Below are 15,112 nucleotides of genomic sequence, written 5' to 3'. Positions count from 1 at the left end.
GGTGCTTCTATTTGTACCAGGTTGCTTGTTTCTAACATTTCCCACCTGGCACTCTCAAGGCCGTACCACTGCCATTGCTTATTGATCAATACTTTTCCCACCAATTCTCTTGGTCTTGGCTTAAGCTGCTACCCCCCATAATTGATAACCCAAATTTCCCCAAGCAGATGGTACTGATGATTATCTACTGAAATGAACATATTTATTCTTTTGGTTCTTTTTTTTTAGATTTTTGTAAGGCTAATGGGGTTAAGTGGCTTGCTCAAGTCCACACAGCTAGGTGTGTCTGAGGTCAGATTTGAATCCAGGTACTCCTGACCCCAGGGCCAGTACTATCTCCACTGCGCCACCTAGACCCCCCTTCTTTTGGTTCTTCTAAATTTTATCTTTCATCACTTCATACAAATCTTCCTATTTTCTCCAAGATCCTTATATTTATCATTTCTTACTCCATAATTATATTGTACTCTTACAATATTGTTTTCCCACTGTAATTTCACAATTGATGAACAATCAACTTTGTTTCCAGTTTCTTTATTACTTCAATAATTTGTGGCTCTTGCCTCTGTTTTCTGTTCTTAGTAATTCATCTCTCTTCCTGCAGATAGCACTATAACCTTTTCCCAGGGCCAGTGTCTGCAAATTTCTGAAGGGAATGCCTACTGTTTTCCTGGGATATTGAATATTGTTTTATTCCAAGATGTCAGGGAAAGCTTAAACTGGGGATTTATAAGCTTTCAGTACTCTAAAAGTTGTTCAATCCAAGCCAAAGTCTGCCTGCTGTTTCTCTGGTCTGGGCACTACAAGTTCCTGAGCTGCGTTTCATTCCAAACAACATGGTCTCTTTGGAGTTCCAGTAACCTGCTACTGGACCCAGCCATTCTCTGCTAACTAGAATTCTTTCAGAGTGACAGAACTATAGGTTTCCTTTGGTCTGTGTCCTGGTTATTCCTTTGTAGGTTTCAGACAAGGTTAGAAGCTAGAACTAAGATCCATCTCCATTCCTGGGGGTCTGAGCCCTCAGCCAGGGTCAAACCCAGGCTTTTATGTCTTGCCTCTCATCCAGAGAGCAAAAGGTGGACTCCCTTTCTCTTACTGGACCAGGAATTAGGTGGAGGATAAAGCCTAAGGAGATCAGAATACAAATTTTACATTAAACAATGAAGCTATAGTACATCAAGAATGAGGATCTCCACCCAATTTGAGCCTCCTTTAAGATTACAAATTTTACTGTTACAATCATAATTCTCTACTTCTAGTCAATTTGCATCTCAAGAGTAGGTGGTAGCCAATTGACAGCTCCACCCAATTTTCTTTGTTACATTCACAATTCTCTTCATCTTTCCCCTGCATCAGTAGGACTTCTTCTAGTCTTGATTCACAGCCTCTACTAGCTCTAGAATATTCTGCCCTGCATGGTATGGTCCTAGTTAGAATATTCACAGACCTGTCCTTATGGTGAATATAGGCTGAAAAAAATTACTCACTGAGATTTTTAAATTGGATTTCCCAATCAGGATTCAGTGTGGTAGCTTTTCTAGATCTTTGGAGTAGTTGAGGTTAAGGGAAAAGTTCTCTACTTTTACCTTCTACTCTTATCATCTTGGTTCTTCCACTTATACAGAGAGAATTTCAAAGAAAAGAAGGAATGCTAGATGTGAAAAGTCTGAGTCTATCTTTTAATATATTTGATTTTAATTTTTTTGCTGGTATGCTAATATACTATATACAATTAAGCCAACTTTATTCAATTGACTTTATTATGTTGTACTTGCACAGTTGGGTCCCTTGAAATTTAGCATTCAAGAAAGAAAGGGGGATCTCCTAGGAAATGGAAGTTGATCTAACAGTCTAATTGGGTGGATCCACAGAGACTAAGACTTTAATGAGATTAGCATTGTCATTCACTCCAGAGAAGAACCAAAGATTTGCCAGTTCTCCAAGAACTATGGAGAGCTTGACATTTCCCCAGGAGTGCCCCCTGGTATTGAATAAGGGACCTAAGCACCATTTTGAGCTTGGAATTTCCAGTGCCTGTTTTTTAAAAGATGAACTTGATCAGGCAAGTAGTCAGCAGCACCTCTAGTGGTTAAATCAGATAACAAGAAATTGTGCCAGACTCATAACATGACCAATATTCCTTAAGGTCCTCTTGTATGTGGGGATCTCTAGGGTCAGGGCAGGCATAGAACTTTTCCCCTCCCTTCCACTATCATCCCCAGAGTTTTAGCCTTCATCCTAGATTCACCCCAGATTCCATTGCTGACTCAGGCTCATCCAACCAGCTCAGCATTCCTGGGTCAGCCACATACTGAATCAATGGATTGTTCGCTTTTGTTAGAGGCTTAAGTTGCCAGTTTGACATACTAACCAGAGCTTTCTGCAACAGGGTTTGTGGAAACAAGTCACCTTATGGTATAAGCAGCAAGGTCACTATCTAGTGGCCTGACTGCTCTTGACATTGTCGCTCAGCAAGGTTCTGCCACCAAGGACATGCTCAGGTAAGCTGGCTAAGGGTGAACTCCTAGGAAACCTGGGTTGGCACCTAGCTTCTCTAGAGAATTCAGAAATGAGGGATGGAAGAATTCCCCTTCTCATTCAGGATGGGAAACACTGTTCTATGTGTGTTTATTCAGGGTCACCATGCCCAGGCAGCATTGAGTGATTCAGTTTATATTCTCTCTTGCTTTGCTATAGCTTATATGTTGCTTTGGAAGCACAGTGGTCCATGATAGTCCTATTTATTCTATCAGACTAGAAGCTCTTCATGTTTAAACACCCACCCACCCTCACAACAGATCATCAGTTTCCCAGTGGTAAAGCTTTTATTTCTCCTATCATACTTGTAGTTTCCTAAGGTTATAGACTGTCTTTTCTGAAGAGTTCAAAAGAAATAAATTATCACTCTCATTATCTAAGTCACAGTTTTCTTCCTCACCTCTTAGTTGTGAAAAAACAAGTAAGTTTCATTTTCCATTCTCTACAATTGGTTTTCCATTTACTCTCAATTTGGGTTTTTTTTTTAAATGATCTTTTTAAATGTTCCTTGTTATACTCATTGAGTACAATGTTCTTTTGTTTCTGCTTATTTCATTCAACATCAGTTCACATAAACTTCCCAAGTTTCTCTGATTTCCTTATATTTGTCACTTCTTACTACATAATATTCCATCATATTCATAAAAATAGGGTTTTTCCCTAACATTTCCTGTTTGTTGTTGTTTGTCTTTCAGTTCTTCCAATTCTTTACCACTACAATGAATATCATACTTACTTTGTATATATTGAAGCTTTGTTTTTATTTTTGGCTTCCTAGGGATTTATGCCCGATAGTGGAATTGCTGGGCTAAAGGGTTTTGAGAATTTTGTTTATTTTCTTGCATAGTTCCAAATTTCTAATCAGAACAGCTCCACTAATTTGTATCTGTTTTCCCCCTAGCCCTTCAAACATTAACTCTTCTTGTATTTTGTCATCTTTGTCAATTAATAGTATGTGAGTTAAAACTTCAGTTGTCTTAATTTTCATTTTTCTTTGCTGTTAATTATTTGTAGTATGTTAGAATATAGTTATTTGTCATTCTTTGAAAATTTGTTAATAGCCTTGATCACTTATTCTTTAGTGTCTTGTTATATAACTTCTTTAATTTCCCATTTATCTTGTATATCAAAGATTCATGAGTGGCATTTGAGCTAAATGCTTTTCTCATTTGACAATCTCTCTTTTATCTTCACTGATTTTATTCATACAAAAACTTTTTAAATTTATGTAATTCAAACTATTTGTTCTGTCTTTTTTGTTATGACAAAAGAATTCTCCAGTTGTTAGTAAAGTTACTTTCTCCCATTCTCCAGTTTGTTTTATGATGTAACATTTTATATTCAGGCTAAACATTCATTTTGGTCTGATTGTTGCTTGTGGAGCAAGATATTGGTCTGAACCTAATTTCTGCTACAATGTTTTATAACTTTCCCAGAAATTCTTATCAAAAATGAGTCCTTCACCTAGTAACTTATGCTCTTGGATTTATCAAAATTATTAACTAGGGCATGTAGCACCAGACCTGGAATCAGGAAAACCTGACTTCAAATATGGTTTCAGAGAGACTTAATAGCTAGGCAACCCTGAGCAAGTCATTTAACTTTGTTTGCCTTAGTTTCCTTATATGTAAATTGAGCTAGAGAAGGAAATGGCAATCCACTCTGTTATCTTTGCCAAGAAAAACTTCAAATGAGATTGCAAAGACTTAATAAAGCCTATTATTGAATTATTGATTGTTTTTCTTTCTTCCTCATTTAGTCTTTTTCAGTGTCCTTTTTTTTTTGTTTTTTGTTTTTCCTCCACCAGTTTCAAATTTTGGGGATGATCTATAAAATATCTTTTAAAAATTTTTATTTAATTATTTTTCAACTACATGCAAACTTGGTTTTCAGTAATCTATTTTTGTAAAGTTTCAAGTTTCCCATTTTTCTCCCTTCCTCCTTTCTTTCCCCCTTCCCCCAACAGAGAGTATTCTAATATAGGTTATACATATATAACCATGTTAAATATATTTCCATGTCAATCATGTTGTGAAAGAAGAATCAGAACAAAAAGAAAAAAAATGAGAGAGAAAAAAATGAGTAAGTCCATCATAATTAATCATCACACAATGTTGCAGTTAATGTATACAGTGTTCTTCTGGTCCTGCTCACTTCACTCAATTTTAGTTCATAAATTAGTTCAGGCTTTTCTAAAGTCCCACCCCTCTTGATTTCTTACAGAACAATAGTACTCTATCACATTCATATACCACATTTGTTTAACCATTCCCTAATTAATGGTCAGCCCCTCAATTTCCAATTCTTTGCCACTACAAAAAGAGCTGCCATAAACATTTTTCACATAACTTTTCTAAAGCATCTGTTTTAGTGCTTAACATTAGAAATTTCTTTCTTGGGCAGCTAAGTGGCACAGTGGATAGAGCACTGGCCTTGTAGTCAGGAGTACCTGAGTTCAAATCTGACCTCAGACACTTAATAATTACCTAGCCATGTAGTCTTGGGCAAGCCACTTAACCCCGCTGCCTTGCAAAAAAAACAAAAAGAAATTTCTTTTTTACCTCTAACTAGTCGCTCTGAAGCATGAATACCTGTCATCTTGATCTCTCCTTAGAACAGCTGCTCCCACCTGTATCCTCTTCTCCAGTTAAATAAACACACCACATTATTCCTTCTTACTTAGAGGCATAGCTGAGAGGAAAGGAATGAACATGAAATTTAAAACCAGAAGGCTTCCATCCAAATCTTGATTCTGCCTTTTTCTATTAGTTGAGTGACCTTTGGCATGTCCCTTCAAATTTCTAAGACTCTCTTTCCTCATCTCTAAAATGAAGAAAATACCTGAACTATCTACCTCCCAGGGTTGCAAAGAGGATCAAATGAGAAAATACATGCAGGCTACTTTGTAAAACTTGAATGAATGAATATTCATTATTCTTATTATTTACCAGAAATTCTGTTAAGCTCTGAGAAAACAAATATAAGTCTGAGGAAGACAAGTATAGGGAAATGAAGATAAAGGATGAGTGTTTTGACTAGGAAGTCAGAGAGAAAAGTGACATAATAAATTATATATTATGTCTCTGCTCTTCTCTCTCCATAAATATGAACTGTTATTGATATCTTTCTATTCCTTCCCATAACTATGAAGCTAGTTTTTTCCTAGGTGTCTGGAGAAGGGCTGGCCAGTGGACACCACAAAAACAACAGCCTTCTTTAGCCTCTGCTGCCAGCTGCTTCTAGTTCCTGGGCTATGGGCAGACAGAGAGCTCCCTTGGAGTGATGCCTCTTTCTGCTATGGAACTTTCCCCCCTGGTGAGTCCCCTTGTCTCTTGTGGTTTACTACATATTCCATTTATGAAAACTGGGGAGGGGAGGGACAATCAGTGATATCCTGGAGTCAGCTCTTACTGACTTAGGAGACCAAATTAATTATTTGGGGTGACCTTTTTACACCACAGAAATTGGCAAACAACAATTCAGGAACTATTTTGTTGAATGTCTGAACTTAAGAAAGTGATGCAGAAAATGTTAATAATGCAGCTTCAGTGAGAAACCTTTAGCCGTCTACCTCAGGAGTCAGGCATCTCCAGAAATGAGTTGTCCGTCCATCCCTACTTACCCTAGCAAGGGCAGACTACTTGGAAGGTAATGAATGGAGCATAGGCTCAATGTGAGGAATTAGCAGAGATCTGATCCAACTTTCTTTGGATGAAGTATTTTAGCTCAGAGGCTGTTGTTTGTAGGCTTCTCATGGGGTGTCGGAAGTTCAGCCTACCAGACAGAAGGGGCCTGGGACCAAGATGGGAAAGGCCCAAGCATCTGGGACAGCTTTACTCATCAACAAAAGGGGAGGGTTTTCATGAACCAGACTGCTGACTCATCTTGTGAAAGCTACTACAAAATCAAAGTGAGTATAGGGTTCTCAGAGAAGAGATGGAAAGGAGGGATGCTGAAAACAGAAAAAGGGGGGTAGAGGAATAACTAGACTTTCAGTCAGATGTCTTGAATGTGAACCCTACCTAGCTTTGCCATTTTCGAGTTATGTGACTAAGCAAACCAGTCTCTCTGACGCTAAGATTTCTCATCCAAGATGTTCTAAAACCAATTCCAATCCCTATCACATATTGGCTGTGAGCAATCTACTCCCTCCATACAAACACACAAAAGTCCCACATTTGTGTGTGGAGTATAAAATCACTAGGAATTAAAGAGACATGAGTTCTAATTCTGGTTTCAGCTCTAGGCTTGGGTTAGTAATAATCTCTCAAGTTCGGTTTTCTTATCTAACAGAAAGGAATTAAAAGAAATAAAATCATAGGTTTCTTCTAGCTCTGACATTCCATGTCATAATGAATGATTTTTATAGACAAGGCAATCATAGGGACTACTAAAGGTCCCATATCTATCAGTGTGAAAACTTGTAACCAAACCTCAAGACCTCCACTATTAGCTGTTTCATTTTCAACTACCTAAGGCTTTTGGTCTCTTTCTTTTGTGCTTAATAGATGAAATTATAATTTTTTTTTCTCATTTCCCTACCTCAGTATCCTTTCCTCTTCTTTTTACAGGATGATATCAAGTTACTGAAAGAGCTGAATGTTAGTCATTATCGACTTTCTATATCCTGGCCTCGGTTGATACCTACAGGGGTTAAAGGTAAGTGGAGCAGAACATTTCCCAATGAAACTGTGCCTTCATTAGACTGCAATCCCTAATAAGACCAAAAGGTAACAAGAGCATATAATCAAAATGCTTGTTTAACATACACCTTTACTTGTTTATTCACAGATGCAATAGAGGAGACTATTGGTGAAGTTTTCTACTTTGGCTGACAAGCAACTTACAAATTTTACTTAGCTAAAAGTAATAATTGTTAAGTTTCATTTGGTTTCTTTTGTAGCTCAGGTTACAGATAAATGGAATGTTTAATAAAAATAGAAACACTTGAAAATTCCTAAGTAAATAAAAAAGTATCACAAGAGGTAAGAAATTTGGGAAAAGGCTAGGTGCAATATTTTCAGAGATCAGACTGTTTTGGAACTCAGCTGTCCATTATTAAGGTAGAGGGAAAAGGAAACTATCATCTATTTTGTATATCTTCTGTTGGAAATGTTTAACTATTCATTCTGTCAAAGCAAATACTCTTCTCTGTATTCAAAGGCACAAGTCTGTCAGAAAAAAATTTTACTTAGTTCATTACTTACCTAATATCAAAATATTTCTAACTTAGAGAGATGTCTAAATTGGCATAGTTCTTTCAAGTTCAAAGATTTACTTCTCTATCCCAAGATGATTTGAGATGACATTTATGGGAATTTTGAATGAGGAAAAGATCATAATAATTAAAATATAATTTTATCTTAAATTCCAAAACAATAATAACTATTCAATTCCTACCTGGTCTCCCTTCAAGAACTGACAAGGTTTTACTCCCAATGATCCATATTTTTCCTTTCTAAGTGAAGGGATAGATTTTAGCTTTAGGAAATAGAGGAAAAAAAGGGACACTACTCTTAGATGTTGGTCCTTCATTTTCCAAAGAGGACCTGACTCCAGTTTCAGTAGCTTTATATACCCTATACCATTCTGTTGCCTCTATTTTAAAACTCCTTTTTTTACTAAAGATTTCTTTAGATTGCGGGGGGAGAGATGACAATATTAAGAAATAATATTTTTCTGTTAAAATCTTTTTCAGACTTCCCTATTTGAAGATAGATTAGGTCAAGGATAAAAGCTTTTATTAAGGAAATGAATTAAGGGTGGAAACCACATTTTAACTAGGAATACCAGTAGTTTAATCAAGATTTTTAACTCTCTCAGATCTTATTCAGGAAAAGAACAGGAAGCTTTAGGTCCCGATGCCATGAATAACATGCTTCCTTTTCTCTTTACAGCAGATTATGTGAACAGCAAAGGCATCAAGTTCTACAGTGATTTCATTAACACACTTTTGGAAAATGACATCACACCTATTGTGACCCTCTACCACTGGGATCTTCCACAGGTCCAGGGGATGATAGGGGAGGGGGTGTAGAATCAGAACCTAAATGGACAAGGAGGCAAGAGAAAAGTCTGTTTTCTTCCTGAATGGTGGGTTGAAAGAGATCTTTGCATTAATATTTGGTCCATGGATCTTAGAAGAACAGAAAATGATATCTATGATTATGTATATAATGTATGTGATCAAGATGTCCCAAAAGTCTAAGGGCTTGTTACTATTTTATTTATTATTTGTTTTCTGTTATTAAAAGCTTAAAATGGTATGAAGACTTTTGGATCACCCTACATATAAATATTTTTGTTGTATGTGCCAATAATATATATAGATGTGAGCAAATTACTTAATCTTTCCTCTTCCCAGCCTTTTCTCTAACACTGTAAGTTACAGAGTGAAGTTGTCCACCTGCACATGGTAGAGGAAATTTCTACTTAGAGCTCCCTACATGGCTGAAATTATGGGTTCTAATTTAAAATAAATATATCTGCATATGCATGTATATATATATATATATATATATATATAAAATAATGTGTCTATGTAGCTATGTGTGTGAACACATAGTTATATAGTAAAAAAGGCAATTTTGGTTTAAATAGCTCTGGTGATAAAGACAAAAAAATTTTAAGCACCTACTATGTGCTAGAGATTGTGCTAAGCTCTGAGAATACAAAGAAAGGCAAAAAACTCCTTTCCTCAAGAAACATGCATGCAAACAACTATATACAAACAAGATACAAAGAGAAAAAAATGGAGATAAGAAAGGATAAGAAAAGGTTATTTTGTAGGAGTTGATGTCTTCAAACTGATGGCAGGTTTTTCTTTTTTGGTGTTATTTTGAAGTTTATTTCTCAAATAGAAGTGATTATTCTCTGATTGATCACTGATAATAAAAATTATAAAACTATACTAGATGATCATATATGAATTCAAACCTCTGAGTCACCTTAGTTTCAGTAGCCACTGGCTTTGATTCAAAATGGGATTACTTTCTTGAGCAGAATTGATATAGTCAACTGATAACTGAAAGAATGATATTTAATAAGTTCACAAAATTGTACTAACCTTCAAAAGATATTATTCCCAGAATCTTTCCATGACTATGTTCTATAAGTTGGAGAAACTGTAACACCAATTATATATGACCTAAATATCTCTTATGAATAAGAATAAGAATGTGCATATTAATAAGTATATGAATTTAACTGAACAGATTTTCCTGAAGAATATGGACAGAGGTTCACAGAACTGTACAGGAAACTTTCCAAAGAAAAAGAACAAGAAAGAAATAGGGCTATCTGATGTGACCCTGGAAAATAACTAAGAAAGAAAAGAAAAGAGAAAGGAAAAAAGGAAAAAATATACTCAACTGGATCAAGAGATAGAGGCTTAAATGAGAATTTCAAAAAAAAGCAAAAGAAAATAATAGAGTGGGAAAGACAAGAGAGCTCTTCAAGAACATTAGAGATGCTTAAGATTGTTCAGGGAGGGGCGGCTAGGTGGTGCAGAATTGTTGAGAAATCAAGGGAGTTCCAGAGGAAAACTCTACTTCTGCATTATAGCTCTGGGCCTGTTATTATTTGCAACAAATTGTGACAAGTCCTTAGAGAGCAATAGCAAACCTTTTTTTTTTCCACTTGTCTTCAGCACAATGTTTATGAGGGCCATGAAGCAAGAATACTAAACCCTGAACAGCTGATTGGTTTAAAGTTGGAAAAGGAGTATGACAGAATTGCATATTGTCATTTTATTTAATGTGCATGCAAAGTAGATCATGTAAACTTGATGGCAGGTTTTTGACAGATGATGCATTGATACGGTGTAAAAAGAAAAAGCTAATTTATTAGATAAAGTTACAACAAACAAGTAATAGAAAAATAGTAGTGAAAGCTAGTCAGTTGAGCATCTAAAAGAAAGTTAAGGGGTGGCTAAGTGGTGCAGTGGATAGAGCACCGGCCCTGGAGTCAGGAATACCTAAGTTCAAATCCAGCCTCAGACACTTAATAATTACCTAGCTGTGTGACCTTTGGCAAGCTACTTAACCCCATTGCCTTGCAAAAACCTAAAAAATATATATTTTATTAGTTTTCCAATTGCATATAATAGTAGTTTCTACCAATCATTTTTGTAAGGTTTTGAATTTTACAATTTTTCTCCCACCCTCTCTTCCCTCCTCCCATCCCCCCACAGAAGGCAGTTTGATAATCTTTACATTGTTTCATGCTATACATTAATCAAAATTAAATGTGTTGAGAGAGAAATCACATCCTTGAGAAGAAAATAAAATATTAGAGATAGCAAAATTATGTTTATATAATACACTTTTAAAAAAATTGAAGGTAATAGACTTTGTTCTTTATTTAAACTCCACAATTCTTTCTCTGTATATAGGTGGTATTCTCCATCACAGGTACTCTAAAATTGTCTCTTATTATTGCATTGATGGAATGAACAAGTCCATTAAAGTTGATCATCACCTCCATGTTGTTGTTAGGGTATACAATGTTCTGGTTCTGCTCTTCTCCCCCAATATTAGTTCATGCAAGTTTTTCCAAGCTTCTCTGAAATCCCATCCCTCTTGGTTTCTAAAAAAATAATAGTGTTCCCTATTGTTCTATTAGAAACCAGGAGGGACAGGATTTCAGGGAAGCCTGGAGGGATTTGCATGAATTGATGCTGAGTGAGATGAGCAGAACCAGAAAAACACTGTACACCCTAACAGCAACATGGGAGTGATGATCAACCTTGAAGGACTTGCTCATTCCATCATGCAACAATCCGGAACAATTTTGGGCTGTCTGCAAAGGAGAGTGCCATCTGTATCCAGATAAGGAGCTGTGGAGTTTGAACAAAGTTCAAGGACTATTCCCTTTAATTTAGAAAAAAAAAACAGATATCTTATTGTCTGATCTTGTTACCTCTTAGACTTCTTGTCTCTTCTTTAAGAATATGATTTCTCTCTCATCACACCCAATTTGGATCAAGGTACAACATGGAAACAAAGTAAAGACTGACAGATTGCTTTCCGTTGGGGGGTGAGGGGAGGGAAGTAAGATTGGGGGGGGGAAATTGTAAAACTCAAATATCTTTAATAAAAATAAATTAAAAAAAGAATAATAGTGTTCCATAAGATACATATACCCCAGTTTGTTCAGTCATTCTCCAATTGATGGACATTCACTGATTTCCAATTCTTTGCTACCACAAACAGGGCTGCTATGAATATTTTTGTACAAGTGATGTTTTTACCCTTTTCATGATCTCTTCAGGGTATAGTCCCAGTAGTGGTATTGCTGGATCAAAGGCAATGCACACTTTTATTGCCCTTTGGCCATAATTCCAGATATGCAAAGTAGTTTAAACCAGGCAGACCAGCTGCCTGATCAAGTACAGTAGGAAAGGCAAGAGAGCAAGACTTGCACCAGCCTCTCCTTAAATGCCCCACTAGGTTTTGGGAGGGGCTAACAACTGGGATTGGAAGGGTTACTATAGGAGGGGGGTTTTATCTGGTTTAACATTGACCTTAAGAGCAGCTAGGTGACCTAGTTGATAGAGCACTGGTCTTGAGGCCAGAAGGGCTGAAGTTCATATCTGGCCTCCAACACTTGATGCTTACTTAGTTGTGTAACCTTGGGCAAGTCACTTAATCCTGGTTGCCTTACATCCAGGGTCATTATCTCCAGTCATTCTGATTTATATCTGGCCTTTGGCTCCAAATGATTCTGAAGGAGAAAGTGAGGCTGGTGATTTAGCAAAGCACCACTTCACTCAAATCCAGTTTATGTGCTTGTTATGTCATCACCTCCCTGATGCCATGGTCCTCTTCTAGAATGAAGGACAAACAAGCCGGCATAATTTGCCTGATCCACAGGCAAATGCATAACCAAGGTCATTCAAGGCAACTTAGAATTAATTCACAAGAACATTCCTGTTTGCTAGGAATGAAGTTCAAAAAAAAGATAAAAAGGAAACACTTTTAACAGTACAGAAAAGATAACAAAACTTTGTTTCCTATATATATGATTACAATATTTCTCTGTGCCTGAATCATATTCACTTGAAACAAAATGGACTGAAGAAGGGGCTTCATTATTTTTTGTATTGATATAGTATGATAAGTAGTTTACTAACTAGTCACTTTATTTCTCTGCACCTCATTCTTCATTTATAAATTGATAATATAGAATACAAGAGCTCAAAGGGAACTTGAGGAATGAACAAGATGAGTGTTCACAGTATTTTCAAAACTTTTTTTTTTCCCACTGAACAAGCCTTCATTTTCTCTTCTCCTTTGTCTTTCTAAAACTATTTGGAATAAATAAGAAAGAAAACTCTTGTAACAAATGTGTGATTGTATAGGAAGACCCTAATTCAATGTCAAAATATCAACAAAAATTCATTATTTTTATATGCATTCTGGTGAAAAACCTCTCCAAATTTAGCTAGATTGGGCCTTGAGCAGCACTGTTCTAAGGTTTGACTTACCAACATTTGAGAACTGGCTCACCTCTGTACCATGCAGAAACCTGGAGTAAAACTCTGAGAATTTAAATGGAGGACTAGTTCTTTATGGAAATAATAACCTCCAATTCTTTCTTTTTTTAAATTTTCTTTTTTTTTAAGGCAGTAGCAAGTGAACTTTAATTTGTTATTATTATTATTACAATAATTGTTATAAGAATAAACATAAACCCCCTCCCCCCAAGATTAGAAACCTCAAGAATAATGAGAGAGAGAGAGAGAGAGAGAGAGAGAGAGAAAATGTACTTCAGTCTGTATTCAGATTTCAATGACTCTGTCTCTGGGGTGAGTAGCTTTCTTTATCATATGTCCACTAGAGAAGTTGCTTCAATATTTTTCCCACAGTTGCTATTACTAGCTGTATTTCCCTCCATTCTATTCCTCCCCACTCTCATTTATTCTATTCTCTCTCTCTCTCTCTCTCTCTCTCTCTCTCTCTCTCTCTCTCTCTCTCTCTCTCTCCCTCCTTTCATCCTGGCCCTGTCCAAAAATGTGTTGTATCTGAGTACCCTCTCCCTCAATCTTCCCTCTCTTCTATCACCTATTGCCCCCTTCCCTCACCCCATTCCCCCTTATCCAATCCCTTTCTTCTCATTTTTCTCTAGGGTAAGATAGATTTCTATACCCTATTAAGTGTGTATGTTATTTCCTTTCTGAGCCATTTTTTTTTTTAGGTTTTTGCAAGGCAAATGGGGTTAAGTGGCTTGCCCAAGGCCACACAGCTAGGTAATTATTAAGTGTCTGAGACAGGATTTGAACCCAGGTACTCATGACTCCAGGGCTGGTGTTTTATCCACTGCACCACCTAGCCACCCCATCTCTGAGCCATTTCTGATTTGAATAAAGACTCCCTCATTTCACCTTGCCTCCCCCCCCCCTTTCCACTCCATTGAAAAAGCCTTTTCTTGACTCTTATGTGAAGTCTCTCAGCTTCTTCTTCATCTCCTTTTCCTTCCTCCCAGTACTTTCCCCCATCACCCATTGACTCTATCCCACATCATACCATTATATTCCACTCCTTCCTATGTCCTATCTATATATGCTCCTTCTAACAGCTCTTATAAATGAAAAAGTTCATATGAGCTATCAGTATCTTCTTCCCATGCAGGAATACAAACAGTTCAATATCATTAAGTTCCTCATAGTTAGTCCTTCTCATCCACCCCCTCTATGGTTCACCAGAGTCCCGTACCTGGAGATCAAACTTTCTGTTCAGCTCTGGTTGTTTCAATAGGAAAGTTTGAAAGTTCCCCTGTTTCATTGAAAGTCTATCTTTTCCCCTGAAAGAGGATGTTCAGTTTTGCTGGGTAGCTGATTCTCAGCTTGTAAACCAAGATCTTTTGCCTTCCAGAATATCATATTCCAGTCCTTATGAGCCCTTAATGTAGATGCTGCCAGATCCTGTGTAATCCTGACCATGGAGACTCAGTAGTTGAATTGTTTGTTTCTGGAAGCTTTTAGAATTTTCTCTTTTATTTAAACTCTTTTTATTTGATCTTGGATCTTGATTTGATTTGGATCAAAGATCCAAACTCCCTTTGCTTTGGGAGTTTTGGAATTTGGCTATAATATTCCTGGAAGTTTTTCTTTTGGGATCTCTTTCAGGAGGTGACCAGTGAATTCCCTCAATTTCTATTTTACCATCTGTTTCTAGGATCTCAGGGAAATTTTGCTGTATTATTTCTTGAAAAATGAAGTCTAGACTCTTTTCTTGATCCTTGATCGTGGCTTTCAGCCAGCCCAATAATTTTTAAATTATTTCTTCTGGATCTGTTGTCAAGGTCAGTTGTTTTTCCAATGAGATATTCCACATTTTCTTCTAATTTTTGGCTTTTTTTTGGAAGTTTTATTTCTTCCTGATTTATTGCAGTCATCAGCTTCCTTTAGCTCCATTCTGCATTTGAAGGAGTTATTTTCTTCAGCTTTTTTATCTTCTTTTCCAGCTGGCCAATTCTGCTTTTTAAGGCATTCTTCTCCTCATTTGCCTTTTGTTTTGCTTTTTCCATTAGGTCTAACTTGGTTTTTAACATATTATTTTCTCCAGTAATTTTT

This window comes from Macrotis lagotis, chromosome 4, assembly GCF_037893015.1.
Source record: "Macrotis lagotis isolate mMagLag1 chromosome 4, bilby.v1.9.chrom.fasta, whole genome shotgun sequence".
Lineage (NCBI taxonomy): Eukaryota > Metazoa > Chordata > Mammalia > Peramelemorphia > Peramelidae > Macrotis > Macrotis lagotis.
Note: the sequence above shows the minus strand (reverse complement) of the source record.